Source organism: Macrobrachium rosenbergii, chromosome 1 (assembly GCF_040412425.1).
Source record: "Macrobrachium rosenbergii isolate ZJJX-2024 chromosome 1, ASM4041242v1, whole genome shotgun sequence".
Lineage (NCBI taxonomy): Eukaryota > Metazoa > Arthropoda > Malacostraca > Decapoda > Palaemonidae > Macrobrachium > Macrobrachium rosenbergii.
The window spans coordinates 4155363-4165601 of record NC_089741.1 but is presented as its reverse complement, the minus strand read 5'-3'; the positions used below and the strand labels follow the sequence as shown (position 1 = coordinate 4165601).

General features: G+C 37.1%; 2 pseudogenes; both read left to right on the top strand.

The window, feature by feature from the left end:
• Positions 1-581: 581 nt before the first annotated feature.
• LOC136841296 (uncharacterized) lies at positions 582-1894 on the top strand (annotated as a pseudogene).
• Positions 1895-2308: 414 nt separating this feature from the next.
• On the top strand, positions 2309-3682 carry LOC136841285 (uncharacterized; annotated as a pseudogene).
• Positions 3683-10239: the final 6557 nt, after the last annotated feature.

The following is a 10239-nucleotide window of genomic DNA, read 5'->3' as shown; positions in this document are numbered from 1 at the left end:
TCTTAATACCTGTGAAGGGGAAGCAATTTAAGGGGGACTGAGTAGTAAAAACCGTGGGCATTGTTCTTTGGAAGAAACGGAGATTTTTAAAAGTAACCACATAAAACTATGGAGAAATTCTTTGACTTGATATCCGTCATAGACTGAGTTATGTAAAATAAAAGAGTACCCCCCCTCCCTCCCTCTCTCTCTCTCTCTCTCTCTCTCTCTCTCTCTCTCTCTCTCTCTCTCTCTCTCTCTCTCTTCTGAATTTCCTTTACATATAAAATCCAGATCATAAATACAGCATAAATCAACTAAAAAAATTGCAAATCGTAGTAATCTGAAAGTTTTGCCACATTCCGCTCCCTGTGTAATATATTTTTATACAGATTGTTTTTATGCCGAATAAATATTTGTAATCCAGCGTCCTGCATCTCATCTGGGCGATAAAGTCCTCCCTGGTGAACCCACAAAGTAGCAAATGGGAGAAATTGCACAGAGGAGCGGCGAGTGATTGACTTTATTCCCAAATGAGTTGCTGAGACGCGGGCTTCCAATCACCGCTGACTCTAATCTGTGGAATTTCTTCTCTTTGCAGGATGTGGCGTTTGACAGCGTCTCTGCTAGTGCTGACTCTAGCCACAGCCTCTTCCAATGGATACAATTACATACCACCAGTTCAACAATGTCCTGTTATTACTTCCATGGTCTATAGCACAAAGATTCAAACCTCTATTTTCTTTCAAACCCAAAATCAAGTCAACACCCAGGTAGTCACGACGACAGTTGTGCGGCAGGAAGTTGTTCCACCACAGTTTTCAACACAAGATTCCAGACAAATCAGCAAGTACAAACAAGCTTTATAACTCAAACCACAACTGTCTTTGATAACAGGGTTGTGACACAAACTGTTAACGCTCAAAATCAGCAGCAAACAGTCTTTGTCACTTCAACGCAAATTATCCCACAGATTAGTTTCGTCACACAGACACAATATAGGACGCAATTCCAACCTGTTGAAGTCACCGCACTCAAATACAAACAGTTAATAGACCAGTAACAAATTTCCGTACAGAGTTTGAACGTGAGACACAGTTCATCACGATTCCAGGTCCTGATGTAGTTCGCACACGTGTTCAGACTCTCGTTAGGACATCACTTGTGAGAAGAGAGGAACAGGGTAACACACAGTTTGTCACATCCACACAATTTGAGCAAGATATTCGGACGTCTATTGTGCAAGGGCAAAATATAATCAGAACAACTTTGTTAATAATCAACAAGTTCTCACCGTCACATCCTTTAACACTCGTTTCGAGAATGCATTCACCACTCAGGAACAGGTTGTAACTAGGACAAATTTCATCACACAGACCAGTTTCCAAACGCAGGTTAATACCAAGAATTTGTTAGCACTCAGATTGTGCCAACGACAATCTTCACTACTGTAATTGAAACTCGAGTACAGTCCTTCACTCAGGTGCAAACTGTTGTTCAGACACAGTTCAATACTCCTCCTGCAGTTATTCGCACAGTTCAGCTAACCCAAACCTCTGTCATCCAGCTGCCAGGTCAAGATCGTATTGTTAATCAACAAGTTTTCCAAACGCGACAGCAAAATCAGATCATCTTCCAGACTGTTAATCAGCCACAGGAGATTACAGTAACTCGGACTGTTCCAGGAAGCTGTGGTGGTGCATTTGGAGGAGATTTTGATGTATTTGGAGCCGGAGGGGGCTGGTGATGGATTTGGAATAGGACTTGGTGGTGGCATTGGTGATGGATTTGGAGTTGGTACTGGAAGTGGATTTGGAGGTAGTTTTGGAACTGGCACAGGATTTGATGATGGATTTGGAGATGGTATTGGTCTAGGAGTGTCTGGTGGTGATGGATTTGGTAGTTCATACAGCTATCGTCGGCCAACTCCAGCTCTAAACTATGGCAAATAAACATAAGCCATTATATTTAAGATAGATATGTATAAATTTCTTTAAAAATCAACTACCATCATTTAGCAACTTCAAAGAGGGCACACTGTGAAATAAATAAGATTGTTTGTATCACCTTGCAGAAAAAGTATCTTTTTCTTTTGAATAGATTTGAAACCTTGTGAACAAGTGTCTTGTATTTATGTATATTAAATGTTTCAAGATTTTCCTGTATTTGTCTGCCTGCTTTTCCAACTTAATAAACGAAATCTATTATGCTGTGCAAGGAACAGGTGAGTTTCTAGTTAGCATCAATATTGTGATATGAAGATTACACCAGTACACTGCCATATTTGAAAGATAAAGCATGTGTTCAAAATATTTTTTTCTTTTACAGGATGAGGGCACTTTTGCTATGCTTGTTAGTGGGTTGTGGATTGGTGATTTCTGTGGAGCGGGAACCTCGTCAGGTTTATGGCAATCGTATCAGTCTACAACCTTCTCATGGTGGTTACCTACCCCAGCTGGGCATGGTTGCACACCATCTATTCTCTATCGTACAAAGGTGGTCTATTCAACCGTGGTAATACCTTCTACTATTTTCAACAACGATGTTCAGATTCAAACCCAGACCTCTATTCAGGTCCAACAAGTGTTTTCAACTGTTTATTCAGATATACAAAATACGCAGGTATTCCCTCAAGTCCAGTTTCAGACAATTACTGTCACTGCACAGAGGGTAATGTTCAAACACAGTTTGTCACTCAACCTGGTCAGTTTAATGTTGTGACACAAACAAGGTATGAGACCAGAACAGAAACCCAATTTCAGACCCAGTTTGAGACCCGTGATACTCAAGTTGCTTCAACTTTTACGAGGGATGTTATATCTACACAGGTGGTTCCACAGCAGATTTTTAGCACAATATTCCAGACTGAGACAGTAACCAGAACTCAAGAGCTACCCGGGCAGACACGTACTATTGACAGCACACTGTATAGCACAGTTTACTCTACTGTTGTAGTGCCCGGGCAAAATGTTGTGAGTACATTATATGTTACCACAACAAATTATATTACTCAAACCATTACACAACCTGGACAAACACAAGTCATTACTTCTACTCAGTTTAACCCTCTTACTAGTACTTCCTACTCTGATATAGTGGTCACAAATACTCAGACTGTATTTATTACACGCACCCAATTTCAGCAGCAGGTCACAACTGTTTTCCAGACCCAACAGAATTCCCAACAAAATACCAGAACAGTCACTATTTCTCAGCAGGTAGTTAACACCCAGTTCTCTACTCAGGTTATTCCCACGACTATCTTTAGTCAGCAAACTATTCCTACTGTGGTTAACTTGCCTGGTCAAACTCAGTACCAGACATTCTTTCGGACATTTGTCCGAACACTTCAGCTTCAGGTCTTACCCGTACCTTGTTCCAAACAAGAACTATCTTCAACACCAATTATATCACCTCAACAGTCTTCAACAGGCATTTCATCACTATCACGGCAACAAGGACAGTCAAACCTTACTGTAAAACACATGGATATGGTTATGCAAGGACCTCTCCAACCTATTCGCCTTATGGACCACACTGAGAACAAACATGTCTTGAAGACAGATACCAAAGCTAGCCCTCACGATGACCAAGTTCATGGATATTCTGCCTTCAATGTTTGCCTTTTTATGTATAATGTAAATACCAAGTACAGTTAGAGAAAAATTAATATAAAATGGGAAATTTTGTAATTACTTCACAGTGTGCCCTTTATGAAAATACGTGGAATCTTTTTCTTGTATACATATGTTAATCCTACTGTATTTTAAATAAGTGGATATTTAAGTAAATCATAATAGACTCAGTGACTGATTTTAACCCCTACTGAAAAAAAAAAATTCATGAAGTAAAATCTTTCTGTGAAAATAATAACTCGATGAATTCAAAATATATAAGACAACTTAAACGAAAAATAGATCGCATGAGAGAGATAGGCCTAACTAACAAAAAGGGTTATCTAGAATTTGTGTAACATTATAAATTGTAAACCCTAAACACGCTTGAGCCTTTATGTGATTCCTGAAGTAACGTATTTTTTCAAAGTCCCTAATACTCTAGGAGCTGTGCTAAGTCCTGTGCGCACTTGTATGTCACCTCATTTTGACTTTTGTTACTGTAAATATGATGTTTCTGGAGCATTTATTAAGAGGCGGCATGTCGGGGTTCATGGTCGTTTGTCCACCATATTGAATCAAAGATGGCTACCATTTTGGACCCTGGTGCTAAATAACGCAGTTGTATAGTTCTACAATCATGGACCTGTTATATCTTGTTCGAAAGGAAATTTGTTGCTGAATAAAATTCTAATAGAATCTAAGGCTAAAATGAATCTACAAGAAAAAAATTTAAAGTTTTCGACACATACTGAATTAGAAATTGACGGCCATTTTGGGTCCTGGCTTATTATATTACAGAAATAGAGTTCTGCAAATACAATAATGCTCACTTTGTAATGAATTTGATGATTACATTATTTTAGAATTGAAGGGCTACAATGGGTTTCTAAAGACAAAGTGGAAATTTTATGCTTCGTATTCCTATGATCTGATAATTTTTGACTAAACATCAAAATAAAGTATTTTCACAAAAATAACATGTAACTCCATATGTATACTTCATCACTAATGGTAATACAAATAGAAAACTGAACACCATCTGATGTTCTCAGTCCCTTCATGGTTGTTCTGGATTCAGCGGATTTTTGCATAATGAATTGGCTTCACATTTAAAAAAACGGCAACATGCAATTTCCCCTGTCGACATGAGCAAAATTTTGGTCAGACACACTTTAAACAGTTACAGGAGCTGGGAACTCATCTGGAATGGGTGCTTCTGCCACGATTACTAGTAACAGATGTTCGTCATCAGCAAGCATGTATCCATAGTCAAGAGGATTCAGCTGAATATCTTCAATGAATGGAGCAGGTAGGCCCTTAGAATATACTGCTTGATACAGGCAGATGTAGGAGGAAATCGCTCTATATCAAACTGATGATGTTTTGCATGACAAATGATGAACACCATCTGATGTTGTTCTCAGTCCCTTCATGGTTGTTCTGGATTCAGCGGATTTTTGCATAATGAATTGGCTTCACATTTGAAAAAACGGCAACATGCAGTTTCCCCCTGTCGACATGAGCAAAATTTTGGTCAGACACACTTTAAACGGTTACAGGGAGCTGGGAACTCATCTGGAATGGGTGCTTCTGCCACGATTACTGGTAACAGATGTTCGTCATCAGCAAGCATGTATCCATAGTCAAGAGGATTCAGCTGAATATCTTCAATGAATGGAGCAGGTAGGCCCTTAGAATATACTGCTTGATACAGGCAGATGTAGGAGGAAATCGCTCTATATCAAACTGATGATGTTTTGTATGACAAATGATGAACACCATCTGATGTTGTTCTCAGTCCCTTCATGGTTGTTCTGAATTCAGCGGATTTTTGCATAATGAATTGGCTTCACATTTGAAAAACGGCAACATGCAGTTTCCCCTTGTCGACATGAGCAAAATTTTGGTCAGACACACTTTAAACGGTTACAGGAGCTGGGAACTCATCTGGAATGGGTGCTTCTGCCACGATTACTGGTAACAGATGTTCGTCATCAGCAAGCATGTATCCATAGTCAAGAGGATTCAGCTGAATATCTTCAATGAATGGAGCAGGTAGGCCCTTAGAATATACTGCTTGATACAGGCAGATGTAGGAGGAAACCGCTCTATATCAAACTGATGATGTTTTGTATGACAAATGATGAAGCGAAGCTTATCACAACCCTCAACATCACATGACATTATGCATTTGAGAAGGAACTTCTCAGCATTAGTAATGAGCTCATCGTTAATTTCTTCTTTTCCAAAGTTGCACAAGAGATTGTAAGCACCTTTTCTCCCTTCGATGAAAGCTTATGTTTTCTTACCTACTCTGCTAGTAGTGTCGCACCCAGTGAGTGCATGGATTGCAGGCAATATATCTACGAGATCTGCGTCCATGATCCTAATCTAGTCGTGAATGGGAACTACGCTTCTGGACTGACTGTGGTCAAATATGAACCAGAGTTCCTCCGAGTTAAAGTTCCTCAATTTACTATAGTGGTGTATTGCGGACACAAATACATCAGTGTCTGGAGTGGAATGACCATGCTATTAAATCTCCAAACTTTGACATCATGGTTAACGTGAAACATTGTATGATCGTCTGCTTCCTCATGAGAGTATGCAAGTAGTCGCTCAGCTTTGATTGATCCATTTATGATACTGAAACATATTGTTTCACTGTCTTTATGTGATCCACCCAAGAGGATACATTTGTCAGTAACGTTTTCCTTGACCCACTGAATGAAAACACGTTGAAATGCAACCTTGTTCTCAGAGAGGGCCCATAACTTATCTATCTCAACTGGTAAAAGGCTGATCCAAGTTAGATATGTACGTAACTACACCTTCAGCCTTCTTTCTTCGTTTTGCGCTCACTGCCTATACTCCAAACTTTGTGCAAATCAAATACAGTGTCAGTGCGACTGCATGTACTTGAGTGAGATTGAAACGAATTCTACAGATTCTGTGCAACGTCTCTGTTTTCAGTTCCATCTGCTTCACTGGAACTTTCCTGACATGCCCCATGAAGTCTGATAATGCTGCGACGATACACAGTTGATGATAGTGCTGATGGTGTCTCCTTAGGGAGTAATTTCATTAGCTCAGTAGCAAAATCAGCCTTTTTTTATTTACGTACGAATCCTTCCTTTGTTAAGTAGAAGGTTGGCGTTATTTCAGATCTTAGCAAAGTTTGAAGATCAAAGTTTCTTGAGCGAGCATAGTCAATGATTCGCAAGAACTTAACAGTCTCTCTATTTAAGTATAATTGAGAGGAGCAAATATCGAGAGTAGTCTGTTAGCTTACGTTTCCAAGTTTTGCAAAATGGCAGTCGGCACAGGCTATCCAAGAGTATCACCTAATGATAATTAACTGAAGCTATGGTAATGAAATAGAAGATATTACTCTCTGTTCACAGAAAGCATCACACACATTGTTCAACAGGTCAAATAGGTAACACAAGCGTAATAGCTTTACCCGTTCTTTTAACAGCTAGTAAATGTAGCAGCGGCTATCCGTTAACCTTTTAAAACGATCTTTTTTTGACATTTTAGTTTTGCTTTTAATTTCATAAGAAAAATATTGATCCACCAGAATGACAAAGCAGAATTGCTGGAAATGATAAGAAACAACACTGACGAGTGAACACCCATTATGGGATTCAACTGCGTATATAAAGGTAAACCTAAGTATAAAGGTACTTGATACTCGTGACACTGAAAGCGAGAAAAAAATAATTTTTTGTTGAGTATCATAGTGTGTACCTTTATACTATATATATATATATATATATATATATATATATATATATATATATATATATATATATATATATATATATATATGTGTGTGTGTGTGTGTGTGTGTGTGTGTGTGTGTGTGTGTCAATTGCTATAAAATGGAAAATTTTGTCATTACTTCAGTGTACCCTTGATGAGAATACGTAGATTTTCTTGCTTATATATGTTAATCCTGCTGTACAGTATTTTAAATAAGTGGATAATCAAGAAAATCATAATAAGAATAGTCATTGATTTATAATCCCTACCGAAAAAAAAAATCGTGAAGTAAAAACTTTCTGTGAAAATAATGACGTGATGAATTCAAAATATATGTGACAAACGAAAAGATAGATCACAAGAGGGAGATAGGTCTAACTAACAAAAGATTACCTAGAATTTGTGTAGCATTATAAAATATAGATCCTAAACTCACATAAGTCTTTGTATGATTCCTGAAGAAATAAATGTTTTTTTTTCAAAGTTGATAAACTAAGAGGAGCAAATATCGAGAGCAGCCTGGCATGAATTTTTTATCACATCATCATGACGGAAGAAGATGAGCGAAAGTCACAAGATATGTTGGCCAAAAGTGCGCTCATGCCAAGAAGAGAGGGGTGGAGGTCGTTTGACTGCTTGGCTCTGGAACTACTTGTATAATATAAAGTAATTCATAGATCGTAAGCTGTTGTGGGAAAAGAGGCACTAGTAAGAATTTTGAATTTTTTTATATTTGATGTTTAATTTACATTTATTGGCATGGTTCCAGATAACTGAATATTCGAAGACGTTAATCTAACACCTTCGGGAACGAGTAAATAAATATACGGCATTAGGGGGTCAACTTTATCTTTATATTTGAAGAAAGACCCTGTTGTCAAGGGGTTTGTAGTTATCAATTGGCATTCAAGGGCAGGGGCATGCTGTTTTATTAGCAGTCTAATTTTATCCAAATTAGACAGCTAATAAAACAACAAGCCCTGCCCTAAAAACTAATTAAATATTAATAAAGAGATGAAATGCCGTGAGACGTCCAGAATCATTTCCATAAACTAGTGTTACACACTGTATATACACACTTTCATTTATATATATATATATATATATATATATATATATATATATATATATATATATATATATATATATATATATGTGTGTGTGTGTGTGTGTGTGTGTAACAAATCACAGGCTGATTAAGGAAACAGGCCAAATTCTACATTTGCCTAATCTTTATTCCGTTGTTTCGTAATATTACATTTATTACATCTGGGAATCTGTCAATAAACATGATAAAATTATAAAACAACCTTAAATTTGTTAAAAAAAAAAAAAAAACACTATCTCACCACAGTATACGTATATATATATATACTGTATATATATATATATATATATATATATATATATATATATATATATATATATATATATATATATATATATATATATATATATATATAACCAAGGTGGAGATAGTTGAAGACCAAGGACGATATCTAATCAGGGTGACTAAGAAAACAGGCCAATTTCTACATTTGACTTATCTTTATTCCGACGTTCCGTAATATTACATTTATTTCATCTTTTAGTAATCTGTCAATAAACACGATAAAATTATAAAGCAATCTTAAATTTGTTAAAATTCAAAAAACCGTAAAAAGACTAAAATTTACAATACAAAAATATATTTAAAAGCTCATTCAGTCTTCCTTTCTCTGAAATGAAGGTTGGTCGGCGTCTTACCTTTTAGATATATTTTTGTAATTGTAAATTTGTGTCTTTTTACTGTTTTTTTTTTTATTTTTAACAAATTTAAGGTCGTTATATAATTTTATCATGTTTATTGACAGATTCCCAGATGTAATAAATGTAATATTACGAAACGACGGAATAACGATAAGGCAAATGTAGAAATTGGCCTGTTTCTTAGTCAGCCTGTGATTTGTTTACACACACACACACACACACACACACACACACACACACACACACACACACACACATATATATATATATATATATATATATATATATATATATATATATATATATATATATATATATATATGAAAGTGTGTATATACAGTGTGTAACACTAGTTTATGCAAATGATTCTGGAAACTAAAGAAAATGTAATTCTGAACAGAAAATGTTCCATAAAGATATGCATTTTATGTCTTCGTTTGTCGGTAAGGTGAGTTTTTTAAATTACCATTCATGCTTACCACTGTTCTCAGACAAGTGGGAGGGTGTGTGGGATGTCGGAATTGGCAGGGATATTGGGAGAGGGGAGGCAGGGTGGGAGAGGATAATGGAGTTAAGTAAAGTATACCTTAGTTTTACCAGACCACTGAGCTGGTTAACAGCTCTCCTAGAGAGGGCTGGCCCGAAGGATTAGACTTATTTTACGTGGCTAAAAACCAATTGGTTACCTAGCAACGGGACCTACAGCTTATTGTGGAATCCGAACCACATTATAGCGAGAAATGAATTTCTATCACCAGAAATAAATTCCTCTAATTCTTCATTAGCCCGCCGGAGACTCGAACTCGGCCTAGCGAGGGCTAGCCGACAACTCTACCGACTCGTCCAACGAAGAACTAGGAGGATGGAGTGAGTTTATTACAGCGATCAGCTGATTAGTTACTCAGTTGTCCAAAAGCTAAGATATTATTAAGTGGGTGTGTTTGCCAGATTACAAGTGACAGCCCTGATTGTCTTCTAAAACAAGGAACTAGAGACAATGCCTTCTTGTTTCTGTCATGTGGAATATGCGGATATGGTGTTTATTTACGTATGGGCTTTGCAAAGGGAGTGGGTATGTTGCTGCTGAGCAAGAAGAGAGAGGTAAATGTCCAAAAAGATCTCCAAGCAT